Here is a 20,388-nt window from a genome sequence, read left to right as displayed (position 1 = left end):
AATCAACACAAAAAAGTGGACTTTTCAACCTGATCACCTCAGATTTTCATTAAATTTGGTGGGATGGTAAAGAACCTTAAGTTAATTAATTATGTAAAATTTTAGCCCTCAATAATGCACGATATCCATACAGCAATTCTGTCAATACGAGAAAAAATGTAAAAATGTCGCATTCTATGTCAACAAAAATAATTCATAACTTCTCTTCTAATTGAGGTAGAATCTTAAACTTGGGCTTATTTTAAAGCTAAGGGATCATACGTTTCAACAAAAATAGGTTTGCATCAAAGTAATGAATTATTTATTGAATGGTCACGTGAAACCCATTTTAACATTGAAGATCTATAAATGCGGGACACAAATTATTTCGCGAAAAATGTATGTTATAGAGGTAAGAGTATTCTCCCCTTGGTGTAAGTTTCATTTTGGAATCGTTTCAGGAATATCAGTAAAAAAATATATCAATTTATTGGTTTGTAGCACTTAAACCCATCTTACACCAACACTGCATGCGCGCGAGTTCGTACTTGTCTTATCTGCGTTGTCGATCAGTCAGGCCATCATGAGTGGCAGTTTATACAGTCTTCAATTTATACAAAACGTGCTATCTGTTTCAAGTGCAGTGTCGTTAGTTTTTGTAGTATGTGGTATTTTTGTGAGATGTAGGACTAATGGAGTCGCGTTTTAGGTTATAGGCCTATGTTTGCTGCAATCCCTTCGAGAAATCAGGGCAATGTAATTAGAGCAAAACTTTAAGAAGTGTTATATCGTGGATGCTTAATGTATTACCTGATTTAAAACAGGCACAAAATGTGTGCGCTATGTGTCGCAAAGAAATAAAAATATAATATGATGCTATTACGCAGAATCCTCAGAATGACTCTAGTAATGAAGAATACGTCGATTCTACAGCAAATGTAAGTTCATTAAATACAAGTCTTTTTGACCAAGGTGTGTTCCTTATTAAACAAGAAAGGCTACAACAAGAGAAATATAAGAGACAGAAATTTGAAAATATTGTAAAAGATAAAGTCTTCGATATTAAAGACGCCGAGGAACTAGGACGTTTCTGATTGTGAAATGTTTTCTCAGTTGCAGGAAAATTTTCAAAATTCAGGTAAAAGTGAGAAAAATCACCATTTTAACACTACTACCTAAAAGCTGCAGCGTAAATAATATAAAAAAGAGTTTCTTTCAGCTTTCGAATACATAATTCGGAAAGCCAAAGTCCTGGCAAAGGGAAAGGGAATTTTGTGTTCACCAAATCCGTAACCTGGAAAACCCTTGCTCGCGGCTGTTGCCGGTACAGTTAAAGAATTCTGTTGTTCTGAGGAGATAAGCAGAATGATGCCTGATAAGAAATATTTGTTGTGATTAAAGAATCAGGGAATAAATCACATGAGCAGAAATGAATTATATGCAGTGTTTAAAAATTCTAACCCTGAAATGAAGGTAATATATTCCAAATTTTCAGCTCTTAGACCAAGAAATTGTATTCTAGCTGGAGTTAGTGGAACTATATTGTCTGTGTTTGTGTCCTTATCAGAATGTAAAACTTATGCCGGAAGCAATTTATTAAAGTTTCAGGTCTACGTGGATTTCTAGAAAATTTTTGTTTATACCTTCCAACTTATCAACATTTCTTGGCTACTACGGTGTGCAATCCTCCTCATATAAAATGCTTGTTCAGGAAATGTACAGAATGTCCTGAACCATTCAAAATAAGAGAGGGTTTAGAGAAATGTTTCGAATAAAACTCCAGTGAATCAGTGACCTACAAGCAGTGGATGACGACTGACCGATCAACGCTTGAGACCATAATGAAACCCACAGACAAATTTTTCGACTGTCTCTTGGAGAAACTTGGTGATTTACTGACTCACTCATTTATATCATCTGAACAAAGTAAGTTTCTACGTGATATTAAATCATTTCTACAGCCATGCCAGCTTGTTGTGTTATGCAACTTCGCTGAAAACTATTATTTCGTAATCCAGGATGAAAGTCATATCACAGGACTAATGTGCAGACAATCATTCATACTTTCGTAATATATTATAACGAATCGTCATCCGATACAGTCTCTATTAAAAATCTGGTAATAATTTCACACTGCCCGAAATATGACACTGCAGCTGTACATCTGTTTAAAAATATCTAATGGAGTCATTAAAACAAACATCTGTAATTCACCACAAAAATTATGTATTTCTCCGAAGGTTTCTCTGCTCAGTACAAAAATAGGAAAAAATTTCCTGAACCTCACATTACATGAAGAAGATTTTGGATTTCCAACAGAATTGCATTATATTTGCATAACGCATGACAAAGAGCATGCGACGTTGTAGGTGGGACACTTAAAAGGTTTGCGGTTTGTGCTAGTTTGCAGAGACCATCCGATAAACAAATAAGTACACCTAGGGAATTGTACGACTGGACAAGGGATCATCTCCCAAACATTAGGCTAATTCCGTTTATGTGACTGAAAAAAGCTATACTGAAGAGGAAAAAATGCTTTCTCTTCGATTTACAAAATCCACCGCAGTGCCTGGAACACAAGTTTCATACAGTTCTGCTGTTTAGGATGGGGTATTATACTTGCTAAGCAGTTTTAAATTGCAGTTGAAACAACTCAGCATCCTGTCGGGACAGATGATCAGGCTATTTCATGTCAGCTATGAAAGGTAAGCATTTCTTACAGAACTTCAGGTTTAACAAAATCCATGTGACAATAACTTATTTGCGGTAATAATTAAAACATTGTAATTATGTACAAGTTAAATTACATAGCGACAATCAAGAATATGATCAAATATAATTAAATACAACGAATGTGTGGGACATAATTATCGCGACTTATACGGTTAGCTTACGCTTGCAGTGACATAATAATTGTTATCTTTGTAACCTATGATGATTCCAAGTTGAAACTTATCAGTTCATTATATCACTAATTGAGGCGTACTATATATTTTTTTCCTTAAAATAGAACCCTCGCATTTTTAAATATGAATATATGAAAATTGTTTCACCATGTTTTTTTAGTGTAATTGAATACATGCAGAAAACAATATAAACAATAAAAACTATCACATATTAAGAATGTATCAATTATTTTTTGAAAAATTTATCTGGAGACGTTGTTGAGATATATAATTTTAATTGAAGCGGCGTCCTTACAAAAACATGATTTTTCTTCATGTTTGAAACGCCACCGACAGAAAACGAAAAGCACAGGACATATGAAACTCGGCAGTTTTAGTTAGCTCGGCAGGTAAAACAAACCCTCAAATTTTGAAAGAAATCTGAGTTGGTCGGGTTGAGCGCCTTATTGATTTGATATGGAATGACCCGATATGATATGATATGATATGATATGATATGATATGATATGATATGATATGATATGATATGATATGATATGATATGATATGAATCCTGTACAACTAACCAATCGATAGTCGGGGCTAGTTTAGCACGCTCGTACTGCGGACTACCGAAATGTCTATGAATAGCACCCTAGACGATTGTAAACAGTTATTATTGTTTGCAAAATATTGTCTAAATAGATTGTGTAACATTCTATATATTAGTGTAGACGACCTACCTACATATTAACATTGCCTTGTAGTTTCACATGGATATCCAAGACTAGACGACGATTATGAAGTTTCTTTCATTATCCCTCAGGGCATTCATTCTAGAATAGTTTGCTTAACTAAAAAGAGACACTGCGTACTTACTCTTCCTTCCATCTGATTAATTATTGTTACAGTTATATGTCCTCAGAGGATATTAAAATTTAAACTGTACGAGTTGTAATTTTCCTTTGTGACATTCAAACCAAACATACATCCGCCTTTATGGAACGTTTCATTAAAATTCATTTCATGTACTAATAGCTTCTAACGGAGTCAATTCAACTGCTAAAAAATGTGTACAGTTTTTATATACAGAAAGTTGATACTAAAACTTATAGTGATCCAGATTTTTGTACTTCACTCTTTAATTCGTCCGTCTTTCCATGCACCACACATTACTCGTATTCCATTCATCCGAAGATTATTCATTAATTTTTAGTTTGTTCTTATGTTTCGGTTTCGTCCATTCATCCATCCATCCACCCAACTATCTACCCATCCACCTACCTATCCACACACCCACACCCATCCACCCATCCATCCCTTCATTCACTCGACCACCCATCCACCTCCTACCCACCTACCTACTACCTATTTACGTACCTACCTACCCACCCACCCATCCACCTACCCACCCACCCACCTACCAACCTACTTACCCACCCATCCTCCCTCCCATCCATCTATCCACTCATCCGTCCATCCATCCATACACCTATCCATGCATCTAGTCATGCATCCATACATCCATCGACCCACCCACTCACACATATATGCCTTTTCTATCATTCATCCATCTATCTGTCACACCTACGTACATTTATAGATATATTTCGTATTTATTAAAGTATTCATTTGCACATCCCTCACGCAATTGTATTCTCATAAGTATTCATTATTCATTACTAGGCTCCGTATTTCAGCTACCTATAAACGGGAATGAAGTTGTCTGATTCAAAGTATATGTGACGTCACAGCGCAGGTACAGGGACGTTCGTATACAAAATAGTTACGCATCCTCTGCGCTCTTCCCCTAGAAAGTCAAAACCGAGACGCAGCCATAGTGAGTAATCTTACCGATCACTGCCCTTACTAATCGTATTAGGGCTATTTAAATAACTACACCTTTGTGGCTGATTGAAGGTTCATTGCAGAGCCTGTAATACTGTGGGGCACAGTTTAGATATTTGAACTTATATTTTTACTGTCAATATGGACAGCATTATATATATAAATTGTGTAAAATAAACGTAAAAGTGACAAAAAAACAGTGCACTGAAAGACACTGAGATACCAAAAGGCACAGAAAGTGTGTTGAACGTAACAAAAAAGAACCGATACCTACCATAAAAATCTCGAAATTATGAAGATATTAACTCGACGTTTAGCACGGATTTGTGTAGCCTACCATGATGTTCATTGTCAACATCCTAATTAATAAATCAAACAATCTCCATTTTAGGGAATTCCTAGAAAAGTACATAGAAAATTAGTGGGTTTTCCGTGATGAGTGAGATGCAATAACCTAATTAAACACGAAAAAATTTCACACAATAGAAATGTCTTATACTACATGCACCAATAACGTCATGTGCTATTGAAAGAATGTCTTGCAATATAAAATCATTTCAAGTAACATCCGCATATGTTCAAGTTCCGTAACTTACGAATTCACGTTATTAGGCCTATTCACTGCAAAGATCACGACGAAAATGAACATCACTGCTCAAGCATGTGTTTACTAGTATAGCTTCTGAATGTCGGGAGTTGACTGTACCTCACGAACACGCAGCGATGATGTATTTTTTTATATCCTTATCCGTTGCATCATCTGTGTTAGGCATTTTATATACCCAATGTGTCTTTAACTTCAGTCTTTAGGTAGCTGGATTACGAAGCCTATTCATTAGTAGGTTTAGGATCCGGGACACTTTGACAACCAATGTACGCACAACTTGACTATAGAGTTCCTCGAACATACAGACATACAGTGAATGTAAACAACGACGTCAATATGCTGCGTTATATTCTGCTGTTAATAGTACAATCTAATGACGGTGGAAAATGACGTAGGCTACATACCTTACAAGTTTTCATGTCCTTCGGCGAAGTCGAAGGCGTTAGCGTTACAATGGACAACCATGTATATAGTTGCAACTAATTGAAAAAACTGTTCACTATGAATTGAAATGCACTGTGATGGCCTCAGTTCGTTTCGTAGGGAGAGACGCAAGAATACTGTACCTCTGATCACGAACCGGATTGTACACTAACGAACAGGTAAGCAAAACTCAACGCGCCACCTCACTCCATCTCTACTTCGCTATACTGTAACTTCACTTTATTCTCATCTCAGAGCCTAAGCCTGTTTACTAGTTATTACTTACTTACAAATGACTTTTAGAAAACCCGAAGGTTCATTTCCGCCCTCACATAAGCCCGCCATCGTTCCCTATTCTGAGCAAGATTAATCCAATCCCTACCATCATATAACACCTCCCTCAAATATTTATTAGCTATATTGATGTTAAATTATTTTATTAATTAATGTACCCTTATTTTCATGTATAATATTATCAACAATTTAATTCATATAAATATTACATTTAAGGACATACATACTTGTTGTACAAGAGAAAGAGAAACTATAAATTTTCACCTCAGAATGGTTCAGTAACTTATGGTACTAAAGGAATTAAGTATTTCTAAACATATCTTATAACCGACTTCTATTCCAATAGGAAGTTTCACCAAAATCCCGGTGTTTTAAAAAATGTTTAAAAAATATCTTTGGTTATTTGTTGTAATTGCTCGCTGGTTAATTTATTTGATGGTTTCAAAGTTTTTCTTTCCTTTCCAAATATTTCCTGATATTCTGCTGTTCTCATATTTTATTTCCTTTGTTTAAATCTTATCATGTTATAAGTTTTTTACAAATTATAGTTTATAATTCGTTATATCAACATATATATATATATATTTCTTGCACAGCACTTGAATATGAATTTTACTCGTTGACGAGTATTAAATATATTTAAAAATATATATATAAATGTATACTAGACTTCCAAACTATCTACACTGTAGAAATAATTCGCCTCTGAAATTCTTTAGCCAATGACGTCAGGGATTGCCGAAATTTATCAAAATTCAAAATTGAATTGGAAACAATTTTTTTATTCAATGGTATTGCTACATATGATGATTTGTTTTCTTTCCTAGATTTAAAAGTGCAAGTTTCTTGTTTATGTTCGTTAATATCTTAGCCATGTTATTTAAGTAGGATATAATTGTAACACTTAATCTTAAGTTCAGCTTCACTCATTTAAAATTTGTGTGTGTTTAGCCTGTATAATTTTATTTTCTTGAGGTTTATTTTATATTTATATTCCGTTTTGTTCTGTTATTGTGTTTGTATTTCTGATGGTGTGGAAGAGAAGGCCCGGTAGTATTAACTACACAATAATAATAATAATAATAATAATAATAATAATAATAATAATGATAATACAGTCAACTCTGGATATAGTGAACTCGGTTATACTGAACATTCGGCTATAGTGAACCTAAATCATTGGTCCCGGCCCGCATACATTAAAAAGTACATCAACAATTCCGTTTATAGTGAACCCTCGCTTCGGTTATAGTGAACTTGTATCCTGACAAATTCTTATCTGAAGTCAGATCTTCTTGTATAAAACTGAAAGAATGTGTTGAGAACAACATTCTAAGTTTCTTACTCCTTTAGTCGTAGGACAAAGGTTAGGATTAGTGATTCCTAGACAATTAGCTGTACTGTGTAAATCCAGGCAACGCGTGACGACCTTGCCTCACTCACCGTCGAAGGGTTGCCATTCTGTTCTCAGGCACACTACTCTACTGTTATTTCTAATCCTCCACCGTCAAATGGTTGCCTTTTATTCTCAGAAACATTTCCATTACAACGGAAAGTGAAATTGTTTTCTTTTATAAATGAAGGTAAGATTTCGATGGCTTTCAAGGAAATCCCAAAGCTGAGTACACAGTCACACCATAACAGCGTCTGTCTGTTTCTAGTGTTAAAACAGTGCATGTACTGCATAAAAATGCCGAAGCGTAAAGTGTTTTCTTTGGAAGATAAGGCGAATATTATAAGTGACATTGAACGTGGTCTTTCGCAAGTGGACGTGGATCGACAGCATAGTTTAAGTAAATCAACTGTAACAGTATACAGTGTAATCCATTCCACAAAAATGAAATATCTTATTTTCTGTTTCACAGTTTCATTCATTTCTGTCATTTAAGGTTAGAGGAGAGACTTCGGATGTAGTGAACCAAATATGCAAGTCCACAGAGTTTTACTATATCCGGAGTTGACTGTAATAATAATAATAATAATAATAATAATAATAATAATAATAATAATAATAATAATAATAATAATAATTTAACATATTTGATTGCATTCTAAAAGTTTTATTACACCTAAATAAAATTTTCTATTTCACAAAATGATAAAACTATTTCAGTTTCAGTAATTTCATCATCGGCTTAATTTTAATTTAATTTTAAACCCAAATATTGACTTGTAAGGAACACTGTAAATATAATTATGACTATGATGCCATTTACCAGCATCACCACAAAAGTTAGTATCAACTTGCAAATCGACTAATATAACTGATTTAATTACATTTTATATTAGTTGCCGCTTCTGTTGAAAGGGAACAGATTGCACTTATAACTTAATAGGTGTCGAATGTGAAGTAATTAAGCAGCAGTTGAGAGAATCTAGGTTAATATAAATGCATCCTAATTAGGTCAAATCAACAGAGTGAAGTATACATTATGTTCACTTAAGCAGAATGTTGTTTGCGTACAATGTTTAACTTTCTCATAGACGGATATTAATTTCATATTCATTACAGTAGTCTATCTAAATTATGCGGCACCAATTTCACTTTCCTCTGAAGTTATTTTTTCTCATCTATCCTGAAGTTTGGCAGTTTTTATTCCAATGCACTAAAACAAGTAATATTACCAATACAGCGTTGAAAAGTTTAAAATATCTTCCTACGGTCTAATAAATGTCTCAGTTCCGGTAGGAAATATGCTGGAAAATAGCTAAACAGGTGCTGTACTTATCTCTTTCAATTAATTTTTCCATGAAATTTTGTTTTGTTTCTGTAAAGGACCCCAGGTAAACTTACTTTTTGGACGGCCCCGGTAATTGTGCTGGCCAAAATTTGTATAAGCACTTTTTTGACATTAACAGGGTGGAAAAAAAATTAACTTCTTTATCTGCCCCCATGAGAATATTTGCTTCTGAGTGACTTATGCATGAATAGCTTCGATGTAACGCCAACTCGCGCGTCCCAAAGTGTTGCCATATTGGAATATGGAACACTCTACAATATTTTATGTATGTATGTATGTATGTATGTATGTATGTATGTATGTATGTATGTATGTATGTATGTATGTATGTATGTATGTATGTATGTATGTATGTATGTATGTATGTATGTATGTATGTATGTATGTATGTATGTATGTAGGTAGGTAGGTAGGTAGGTAGGTAGGTAGGTAGGTATGTATGTATGTATGTATGTATGTATGTATGTATGTATGTATGTATGTATGTATGTATGTATGTATGTATTTATTCACACTGCAATGGGTATATGCCCGATGGCAGTGGTACCTAATTACACTCAATAATGACAATAATAAACACATTAATTAAAAATACAATTAATAATAATACTAATAATTAATACTAACAATAATAATTTATAATAATAATAATAATAACAATAATAATAATAATAATAACAGGGAATATCCTAAATTAAATGAATCACGATCACTTAAAATAACATTTAAAATAAATCTAATTTGTATCTTAAACCTAAGTTCGAACTAAAACCCACGAGTATGATATGTTTATATCGGCACAAGTACCTTTCAACATTACACTCATTTCGCTGTCAACTCCACTCACTGCACTGGAACTACGACACATTTCACTGATTCTATCCTGATTTCACTAACACTTCAAAAACATTTCACTGTTCAAATACTTTGCACTGCCACTATAAACTATGAAGCTTCACTGACTGGAACACGTTTCACTTACACAACACACTTCACTAACACAACATAATTCTTCACTGATACAACACTTCAATAACAAAATATAATTTACACCCTTTAAATACTGTGTATAATTACCGTCTGTTAGTAAAGTCCTTAAGCCTATTTTTAAATACATTTTTGGTTGTTGGTAAAGCCTTTAGGCTGGTATTCATAGTCGACACTTTCGATTAAAGTGTCCTTTGGAAGACGCAAAGTATCACTTTTCCGTTGCACAGTCGACACTTTGGTGCAAAGGAACACTTTGGATGAAAGTGTAGTTCCGACCACACTTTAAGCCGAAAGTGGCACTTTGTATAAAAATGGCGGACGTCTTGGAAGTTGTCGAATTATTAGAACGTGCGGAAGAGATGGCACAATTAGTGGACAATGTACAAATTAGAGATAGGCCTAAAGACAATTCCGTGGAATTTTATAATGATATAGAATTAAAAAAAAAACGGTTCCGATTTGATAAAGAAACTTATTGAGATTGCTTATATTTTCGATGACTGGTTGACAAAAACGAATAAAAGACGTCTGCCAGTGCCTCCAATAATACAGTTATTGACTGCATTAAAATTCTATGCTACAGATATGTATGTACCATACATTTATATATATATATATATAATATTATAGTTCAGGTATTTCTGTAGTAACATTCGTATATTTATAACCTCAATTCGATGAAGTGATATGTAGGTAGATATGCCTATATAACCTTCTTTTTATTACTGAAACGAATTTTTTAACTTAAATAATATTAAACTAACTTCAATCTAATGTAGGCATAATTATTTTAAATTAGCATTGAGAGACCTCACGTGCCTGCCTTCTAAGCAGATTCCATAATTATATTGGGTTTAAAATGATTTTGATTTTTGTTGACTACCTGTATTTTGAGATAAGATTTATCTTGATGTTGATATAATCATTACTGTTTTGATACCGGTAATATATATTTTCACGCCGGTAAGCAATACATCTACTGTCTCTAGTTCATGTGGTCATAACCTCACCATGAAAAGAGGTCTCATACTATTAGGCCTATTTTGTTTTGCATTATAGAAACATTTGGCATTCAAAATATTCCTGAAGAGCAGGCAATAATGGAAACGAGAGAGAGAAAATAGTAGTAGTAGTAGTAGTAATAATAATAATAATAATAATAATAATAATAATAATGATAGCAGTAGTAATGTGTTTATCTCATTCTTTTTTTACTTCTATACACTATTCACGAAAAAGACAAAGATGAAAATAACGGAAATAACACGATATATCAATGAAGCAGATACGTATAAAACCTAACCTAACGATATAAATTTAATGATTATATATATATATATAAACTTAACCTACTCAGTCCAACTTAACCTAACTATATAAACTAATAGAAGATATGTAGGCTACAAAATCTAACCGAACTGTATAAATCAGTGGAACGGATACATACAAAATCTAACTTAGCGACATAAATCAACGAAAAAGATATGTACAGAACCTTAATGTAACTATATAAATTAATGGATCAGTTATGTACTGTACAAAACCTAACCTAATTTCACCAGCAGTATCACTAACTATTTAATAAAATGTTATATATCTGAACTGACTGAAATAATCTAAACTATCGGCAACAAAAACTAGAAACTGAAATAAAAAACTTTAAATATATATTTTCTTCCTCGCGCAATCAATAGGCTCCCAATTCAAATCATAAGCATTGTAATTTGTAGGTTATACGTCATTAATTTGTTATTGTTTGTTCACTTGTTTTGAAAGGCATTGTGGGACTTCTATTACCAACCAAATTGTAACTCTACACTTTGCTGGCGTAAAGTGACACTTTCTGAAGTGCACTTCTTCAATCGTCTATGAATACCACTAATATGAAAGAGCCACTTTCGTCAAAAGTGTCACTTTGTAAAGTGGTGATATAAAGTGTCGACTATGAATACCAGCCTTAGTAAGTCTGCAGGTAAAGCATTCCAGTCCCTGATAGTACGATTGAGAAAAGAAAACTTTCCATTGTCCTTCCTCTGTCTTCTTTCCCTCAATTTATATGAGTGGTCATTCCTTGAAGAGTAATTTGGTGGCTGCAACCTATTTTTTATTTATCTCCAGGCAGGCTCAACTCTGTATGTTTTGAACAGTGCGCATAATCGAATTCGCGTTCTCCTGTCCGTGAGTGTGTCCCATTTTAATGGTGAATTTTTCCGACAACACTTGAGAGCCCGTTTTTTAATCTTTTCCAGTGTCTTAATATGTTCTTATCTGTAAGGATCCCAACATGCAGCACCTTATTCCATTACTGGACGAACTAGTGATTTATATGTAATCTCTTTGGATTTATCAGAACCTTTTCTTAGTACCCTCATCACAAAGTGTAACGCTCTCAATGCTTTCCCAGCTATATCTGTAACATGTTCCCCTCAGCCGAGATCGCTGCTAAATGTTATTCCTAGGTATTTACATTTGTTAACTTCCGGAATGGTTTCACCCCCTAACGTATACGATGCGACTATTTTATTTATTTTCCTTGTAAAGCTGATGGCTTTGGTCTTTAGAGAATTTATTTTCATTTTGTTGGCTATCGCCCAATCGTTTATTCTATTTAGATCATTCTGAAGAGTACACAATTAAGACTCAACCTGTATATGACACTGCCCAATATAATGTTTAAAGTCCTCGAACATATTTGGCCAAAAAATGTGATTTCAATGGTTCCCAAGTTCTTTAAACTTCTTGGTAACCTCATACAAATTGACATTCTTCGAGTTAAAGACACCATCTCCATAGTGTCCATTACATTGAATATCCATTGAAGCAGTTTGTGATCAGCGTCGACTGTGAAATGTCTACCTAATAGTATAGTCGAGAATGTTTACATGCGTATACTACAGCCGTTGAATATCGCTTTTCTGCACTATTTAACGTAAGACTCTCACATACAGTACAATCGATTTACTTTTATCTATCGGTTCTTAAAACAGCTCCTATAGCATAGTCACTTGCATCTGCTATTAAAACGAAAGGTTGCAGTCTGGATAATTATTATAACACTGGTTTCGAAGTAAATTTGTGTTTTAAGAATTCGAAATTCTACTCCCTTTTATCTAACTATTAACAAGATACATTTTTCTTCTTCAAGTTTACAATCATTAATGTGTAACTTTGTTTTGTGCATTTGAAGTACCCCTTCAGCACAATATACAGAATGAACCGTAAGTAATGTAATTAATTTCGGGTGGGGGCGTTATTCTTTGAGATATTTCAATAAAAAAGTAATGTGCAATTTTATTCGTTTTGCTTTTCTTTTGGAGATAAAAATGGTTTTATATTAAAATATTTCACAGCGTGGTTTGGGAAACACGTCGGTTTAATTTCCAATATGCTCAGTCAATTTCAGAGAACAGTGTGTTTATTATGACTATTTCGTTTATATGACGTCATTCCATTTTCGACCAATGAAGTGTAATGAAATTTTGAATTCCAACCATTCACAATCAGACTTTGCGATAATTTTTGCAGCTAGATTTATCGCTATCAATTTATCGCATGGTCGTTCTTTTGTTTAGTCGTTGTCGCCAACTGTTTCCCCGTAAATTGATGATCATGAATACATTAAGATGCAACTACACTGTTAAACTTTTCTTTCAACTTTAAAGCAATGAATGCAAGATTGATATTTAATATTAATTACTATATTTACGCAGTGAAGACCACGTTCAAAACGGCGCACCATGTAGACACAAAGTCTCCAGGCATCTTAATTGAACGTACCTTTTAAACTTGATTATTCCAATATTCTTCCCAGATTGCATGCATACGCGACTGGAATATTGAACTGTGTAGATGCAGCTTTAGTTACGTTACACACTACAGCGAGAATGTGTTTGTCGAGCTATAAAAAATGCTTTCGTGTAGCACTGATTGTAACAGCTGACATTGGTCCTGCTCCCACAGGTAATTTAACCTATAAGTAGCCTATAAAATTTGTATGTTGTGAATTAAATGAAACAATTAATAGAAAGTCAGATGTTCAAATTTATGTAACTTCATCGCATATCAAACCCAATGACCTTGCATAGTAATAATAAGGTCTTTTCATCAAACAGCCTTCCGTATGGCGTAATAAAATTCGTGTTTTAATTAGGCCTATCTATACAGAGATGGCTTCACTGTGTAGCAACATGTCTCGCTGTGAATACATAAGCATTAGTATATAGCTATCCCCACTGTTACTGTTAAATTAAATTATGATTTGAGCAGATAATGAAAATGTATTTATTTTATTATAATAAGAGAAAAGTGCAGTACATGTAATTAACATTGCTAAACCTGTATTTTGCAATTCGCATTACTGAATAATAACATCGAATTTCTTTATTGCAGTAATCGATTTTCATCTACGAGTATTTCAACTTCACAATGTCTAAATAGGTTAAGTATTCCTTAATATACAATTATTAACATTTTGTGATCGAATTTTACGGATATATTATTTACATTTTTATTTTATTCACGAAATAGTCCCAATAAATGCCACTCGAGGTCTGAGATTACTACAGATAATAACTGATTGAAACAATTTTAGGTTTTTCCTTTAAATCTGCAAGAATTTTTTCTGAACAAATGTAACTTTTCGTTCTGGAAAGGCATTTTACTATGTGACATTTCTTCGTATCAAATTTTTGCACATTTAAAAATTTAAACTAAAATTATTTTAGTTGTTTATACAGATAGAAATTTATACCATAACATGAGGATATTAGGTTAGTTGTGTTTAGACTGCCGTTACGTCATTTATAACGTGAAGCCTCAGGTATGACCAGGTTACAACTGAAATATGTATCGCAGAAATTGAATGGGGTTAAGTTTCTCGTGCGTAGGTTTCAGCTATGTGCTCAGGCAATTGAGAGGTCTGCTGCAAGAGTGAGGTTTGTCACATTAACTATAATGTAAGAAAACTAATACTGTTTCGAAAAGGATCGTATCCTAGATTTAGTCAGAATGTTCTGGCTTTGGTTCGTGCACTGCCACATCTACGTAGTTTAGGAAAATGAGCAACAGATGGTAGGAAGTGCCTATAAAACTTGAAATTTCACTAATCAGATTTTTTTGGAATAGCGCCCTCTTACAGTGGGTCCCTCAATTTGTTTGTTTACATTGTACTGTGATTCGTTGGTTGGTTAACTACGTAAAGCTACATCATCATCCTGCCTATACAATAGCAGAGTTTCCTAACAGGTACCCATGCACCTGTATTGCTAGCTACGTCACTCTCTTTTTCAATAACAAACACTCTATGCATAAATAACCTTGCAATCTCTGTGGATAAATTTCTATCTTTAGTTATTTATTATCATAATATACTGCTCTCTTAAGTTGACTGAGCATTTTGGGAATTCAATCAATGAATTTCCCAGAACACGTTATGATCCTATTTAATGTAAAATAATTGTTATCTTGTTGTTACATTCTGACAGAAAAGACGTGGTTCACTATCACCACGGCATGGCGCGTCCTCAGGTTGCGGGTAGAGGAGACGGCCTCCAGATATGGAGGGTAGCTGTGAATATATTGAATAAGCAGTCCTGGACAGCCGATAAGGGGTGGTCCTCCAGCTTGGGGGTTGGGCGAAGGGCTAACAACCCATCACCGTAAAAAACAGCTTGTTACGAAACCTAACAATAAGCCTCGGATTGGGACTGATTCTCCGGCAAGACCACAGCAAAGGAATAAGGTTATAAGAATCGGTACATGGAACGTAACTAGTCTTTAAAGAACAGGAGGGGTAACTTCGAAGAGGTTGAAAAATTCAAATATCTTAGAGCAACAGTGACAAATATAAATGTATGTATGTATGTATGTATGTATGTATGTATGTATGTATGTATGTATGTATGTATGTATGTATGTATGTATGTATGTATGTATGTATGTATGTATGTATGTAGGTATGTATGTAGGTATGTATGAATGTATGTATGTATGTATTTATTCACACTGCAGTGGCTATATACCCGGTGGCAGTGGTAACTAATTACACTCAATAATGACAATAATAAACTTATTAATTAAAAATACAATTAATAATAATATTAATAATTAATACTAACAATAATTAATAATAATAACAACAACAACCGGGAATATACTAAATTAAATAAAACGATCACTTAAAATAACATTTGAAATAAATCTAATTTGACGCTCGGGAGGAAATTAAACGCAGAATAAATATGGGAAATGCGTGTTATTATTCGGTTGAGAAGCTTTTGTCATCTAGTCTGCTGTCAAAAAATCTGAAAGTTAGAATTTATAAAACAGTTATATTACCGGTTGTTCTGTATGGTTGTGAAACTTGGGGTTCTCACTTTGAGAGAGGAAGGTAGGTTAAGGGTGTTTGAGAATAAGGTGCTTAGGAAAATATTTGGGGCTAAGAGGGATGAAGTTACAGGAGAATGGAGATAGTTACACAACGCAGAGCTGCACGCATTGTATACTTCACCTGACATAATTAGGAACATAAAATCCAGACGTTTGAGATGGGCAGGGCATGTAGAACGTGTGGGCGAATCCAGAAGTACATATAGAGTGTTAGTTGGGAGGCCGGCGGGAAAAAGACCTTTGGGGAGGCTGAGACGTAGATGGGAGGATAATATTAAAATGGATTTGAGGGAGGTGGGGTATGATGGTAGAGACTGGATTAATCTTGCTCAGGATAGGGAGCAATGGAGGGCTTATGTGAGGGCGGCAATGAACCTCCGGGTTCCTTAAAAGCCACTAAGTAAATAGTAAGTTATGAACAGCTGCATCCTTCCAGTTCTCCCTTACGGAGCACAGACATGAGAAAGGAAAGAGAGCGAGACATGCTGAGAAAGTGCCAAAGAAAAATGGAGAGGAAGATGCTGAACATCACACTCAGACATAGACTACATAACGAAGACATAAGGAGCCAAACACGTCTCAAAGACGCAGCAGAAACGGCCGACAAGCTGAAGAAGAAATGGGCAGGACACTTGATGAGATTCAACACTAATCGGTGGACACACATCCTTACGACATGGGACCTAGAGATTGGCAAATGCAACGTTGGAAGACAGAAGGCAAGTTGGGCAGATGAACTGAGATCAAGATTCGGCCATCTATGGTCAAGAACAACGAAAGACTGACAACAATGGAAGCTCATCACAAAGGGCGTATTCCGAATCTCAGCATTGAGCAATCTGATTCCATCACTGTGTTCCGAATTTCAACGATGACGTCACATGCTCCACTGGTGTCGCACCGGTTCCTTCAGCTTGCAGAGATGGTGGCAGTCTCCATCAGTCGCCATCTGTGAATCTGACTGGTTCTTGTATAGGACGGGAATTAGCAGACGAATGACATCGTGCACTGTTGTGTCATGGCGGTGTGTCCTGCTGTATTGTTCGACCTTCCAGCAGTTTTGTTCCTATTTCGCTGAAGCATGACGTCATTGTTGTCCACTAGTCCGGTGAGATTCGGAATACGCAGTGATTACTGATTAGTGAATAGTGGACCATTCAATGTTAACCCAGATAGCATCTTAAACACAGTATGATATTACGAAAGCGTACAACTTTGACGTAGTGGCTAACCGGGAACTGCTTGACAAGCCATCCTGCATAGTCAGGAGGCCCTTGCCCTTCACGGGCAAGCCACATTTCGTGGCCAATTTTTAATTCTTGATTGTTATCTCGGAAAGGAAGTAAAACGAGCAAAATTGTATTAAACTTTTTTGTTTGAAATATCTCAAATATAAACTCCTGACATTAATGACACTAATTACTGTTCACTCTGTATACCTTCGTCTAATACCTTTTTGGTAGATAACTTGTACCCTGCTCTAGTCGGATTTATAGCAAAGTGAAGCACCAGTATCTTAAAAATATGACCCCTGTGTAGTGTTGGTCAAAAGATAAAACACCACTTTGAACTTTAAGTCGGTACGAAAAGAGTAGGTAAAGCATGATGAAGAAAGAAAGGGGTAGTTGTCATTGAATCTAGAGATTGACTGCATTTGGAAACGTTCATTACTAATCAACATTTATGATAAATATCCATATGTGATTCGGACGCCTAAATATGAAAGAACAAATAGCCCTAATTGCTAATATATTGAACGTGTTGTCGTTATACTTCACAAATATTTTCCATAAGAATGCAACCGCATAAATTTGCATAACTAAGAGCCGATATGCGATCTGGAGGACAAGGCAAACAAGCAACATTAACTAAACAATGTGGCTACTTAAGCTTGCACGAGCTCAGTTAATTAACGTGCTGGGCTTAATCTAAATCACTGCACCAAGTCCTGTATTTTATTAACAGCCCTAGTGCCGCATTCAACTGTATCTTTGCGGATATATATATTTGGGACTTGCAAATGCTGCTCTGCTGTTGTTGGAGCTTGGCGCTTCCGGCTACAATCCAAGCGGCGGACATGCGTCCGATTGCCGACACGTAAATGTAGATTTATTTCTCTCCCAGACTTAATGTGTACCCATTGTCTTATGTATTTCTTTTGTTGTCATATATGGTAAGCGTTTTCTATGCTTCTTACATTACTATGAATTCCCAGCATTTTAACAATGCATGTGAAATTTGTTAAGAATCTATCTAGGGCTGTCAAAGTACCCTATTTTTATGACTATATTGTTATTACAACTATTACTATGTTATTAGTAGACATCTGGAAAAACGTCAAATAAAAGTCATGTTTACGGTTTACAAGTATTCTACGCATAGACTATGGCATGAGGTGTGCACGTTTTCTAAGTAGGTAGCTGCAGTGGGTAATCAAATTAATAGGGACACCTGGTAAAAGTAGGATTTTCATCTTCAAATTTACATAAAACACAAGTAATTTGGATTTTCTTAACTGGAAAAGCTTTATTACTCTAAATATAAACAATATTATTACATATTTAATTGTGTAATAATGAATATGGATTGAAATAAACAAGAAAACTAATATTTGGCACACATTCCTTTTCAGCAATTACAGTTTTCACTCTCTTTGGCATACTAGAAATGCATTGAAGACAATTGTTTTTAATTTCTTGGCCGTGATGCTACATATTGATCAGTTTTTCTATTAAAGATAGTTTATTTATAATAATTTCTGACTCAACTTGCCTCTCCATTAGCTCCCAAATATTTTCAATCGCATTAAGGTCAGGAGAGTTACCAGGCCAATCCGGAACCTTAATTTTGTTGTCAGACAGGAATTTGGTCACCTTATTTGCCTTGTGACAGGGCGCATAGTCGTGTATGAACACAAAATAACCATCTGGAAACCATTCACGGACTTGTGAAAGAAGCCGTTCCTTCAGAACCTTTATGTATTGATATTGTCTCATAATTCCTTGAACAAAATACAGGCGACCAGTTCCATGACCACTAATCACAGACCACACCATGATTACTTGTGTTTTATGTGAATTTGAAGATAAAATTCCTACTTTTACCAAGTGTCCCTAATAATTTGATCACCCACTGAACAACACGGTATTACCGTCCGCAGAGAGCAGCACGTGAACACCGAAAACAACTGCCACTCTGCGTTCTCAGTCAGTCCTCGTCCGTACGTGAACAGAGAACATTGAGATACGTAAACATATTCTTCATTTATATTCAGTGCAGTGATCATAATGCCGAAGACGGTTGTTAAAAAACACAGAGTGTAGGCTATTCTTTAATACAAGAATACGATGTCCACATTTTTAGTACTGATACAGTTGAAACAATTAAGTGTCGGTTATGTATGTGTGCATTAAAAAAAGATAACAAAACAATCGTTAGAACATCACTGTAATACACAGAAACAAATGAAAAATGTTGCTCTATGTTAGAAGAAAATAAGAGTTCAAGTTCGAATTCTGCCTCAAATATGAAATATGACTTTTGCCAGGATTTGTGTCGAATGACGATAAGTTTCAATATTCCATTCAAAACGTTGGACAATCCTCACTTTAGAGGGTTTATAGAAAAGTACACAAAATATCAGGCACCTACTGAATCAACGATTCGAAAACAGTTCTTACCTGCACGCGCCTCTAGTATGCCTACTGTGCTTACGTAAACATCAAGCCTCTGACGAGACAACTACTCGCGTTGCAGTTACCTTCACATCCGAATGACTTTTTTTCCGCTGTGTAGTTATTAGCAGGGTTGGCATTTTCGGAACCCTATCACAAAACAAGTTATGTACATATAGGGTTGTGATTACTGGTCTACGTAATACAGTCCCTGTTTACCATCACCATAAGACAACCAACGATTGCAGTGATCTTAAGGAGGCGGTGTTATATGAAGATTACTAGGTTATTTTACGACGCTTTTATCAACAGCTTAGGTTATACAAATCTGGCTTTCAGGTAGTAGCTCCCTGTAAAGCAGGTTTGAATAATTTCAAGGAAAAATTGTTCCTGGGCCGGGTACGTTAACAGAAAGCCACAATTTAAGTCACACAAGTATTTGTGTGCACTCATAGTTGAGTTCTGGCGTCTTGTCAGCTCATTTGAGTCGTGTGGATACAAAGGAAAAATTGTGACGGTGTCGTGTATAGTTCCTGGGGTAGCTCAGTCGGAAGAGCGTT

The sequence above is a fragment of the Periplaneta americana genome, chromosome 16, assembly GCF_040183065.1.
Source record: "Periplaneta americana isolate PAMFEO1 chromosome 16, P.americana_PAMFEO1_priV1, whole genome shotgun sequence".
Taxonomy (NCBI): domain Eukaryota; kingdom Metazoa; phylum Arthropoda; class Insecta; order Blattodea; family Blattidae; genus Periplaneta; species Periplaneta americana.
The sequence above is the reverse complement of the archived record's forward strand: the minus strand, read 5'-3'. Positions refer to the sequence as shown.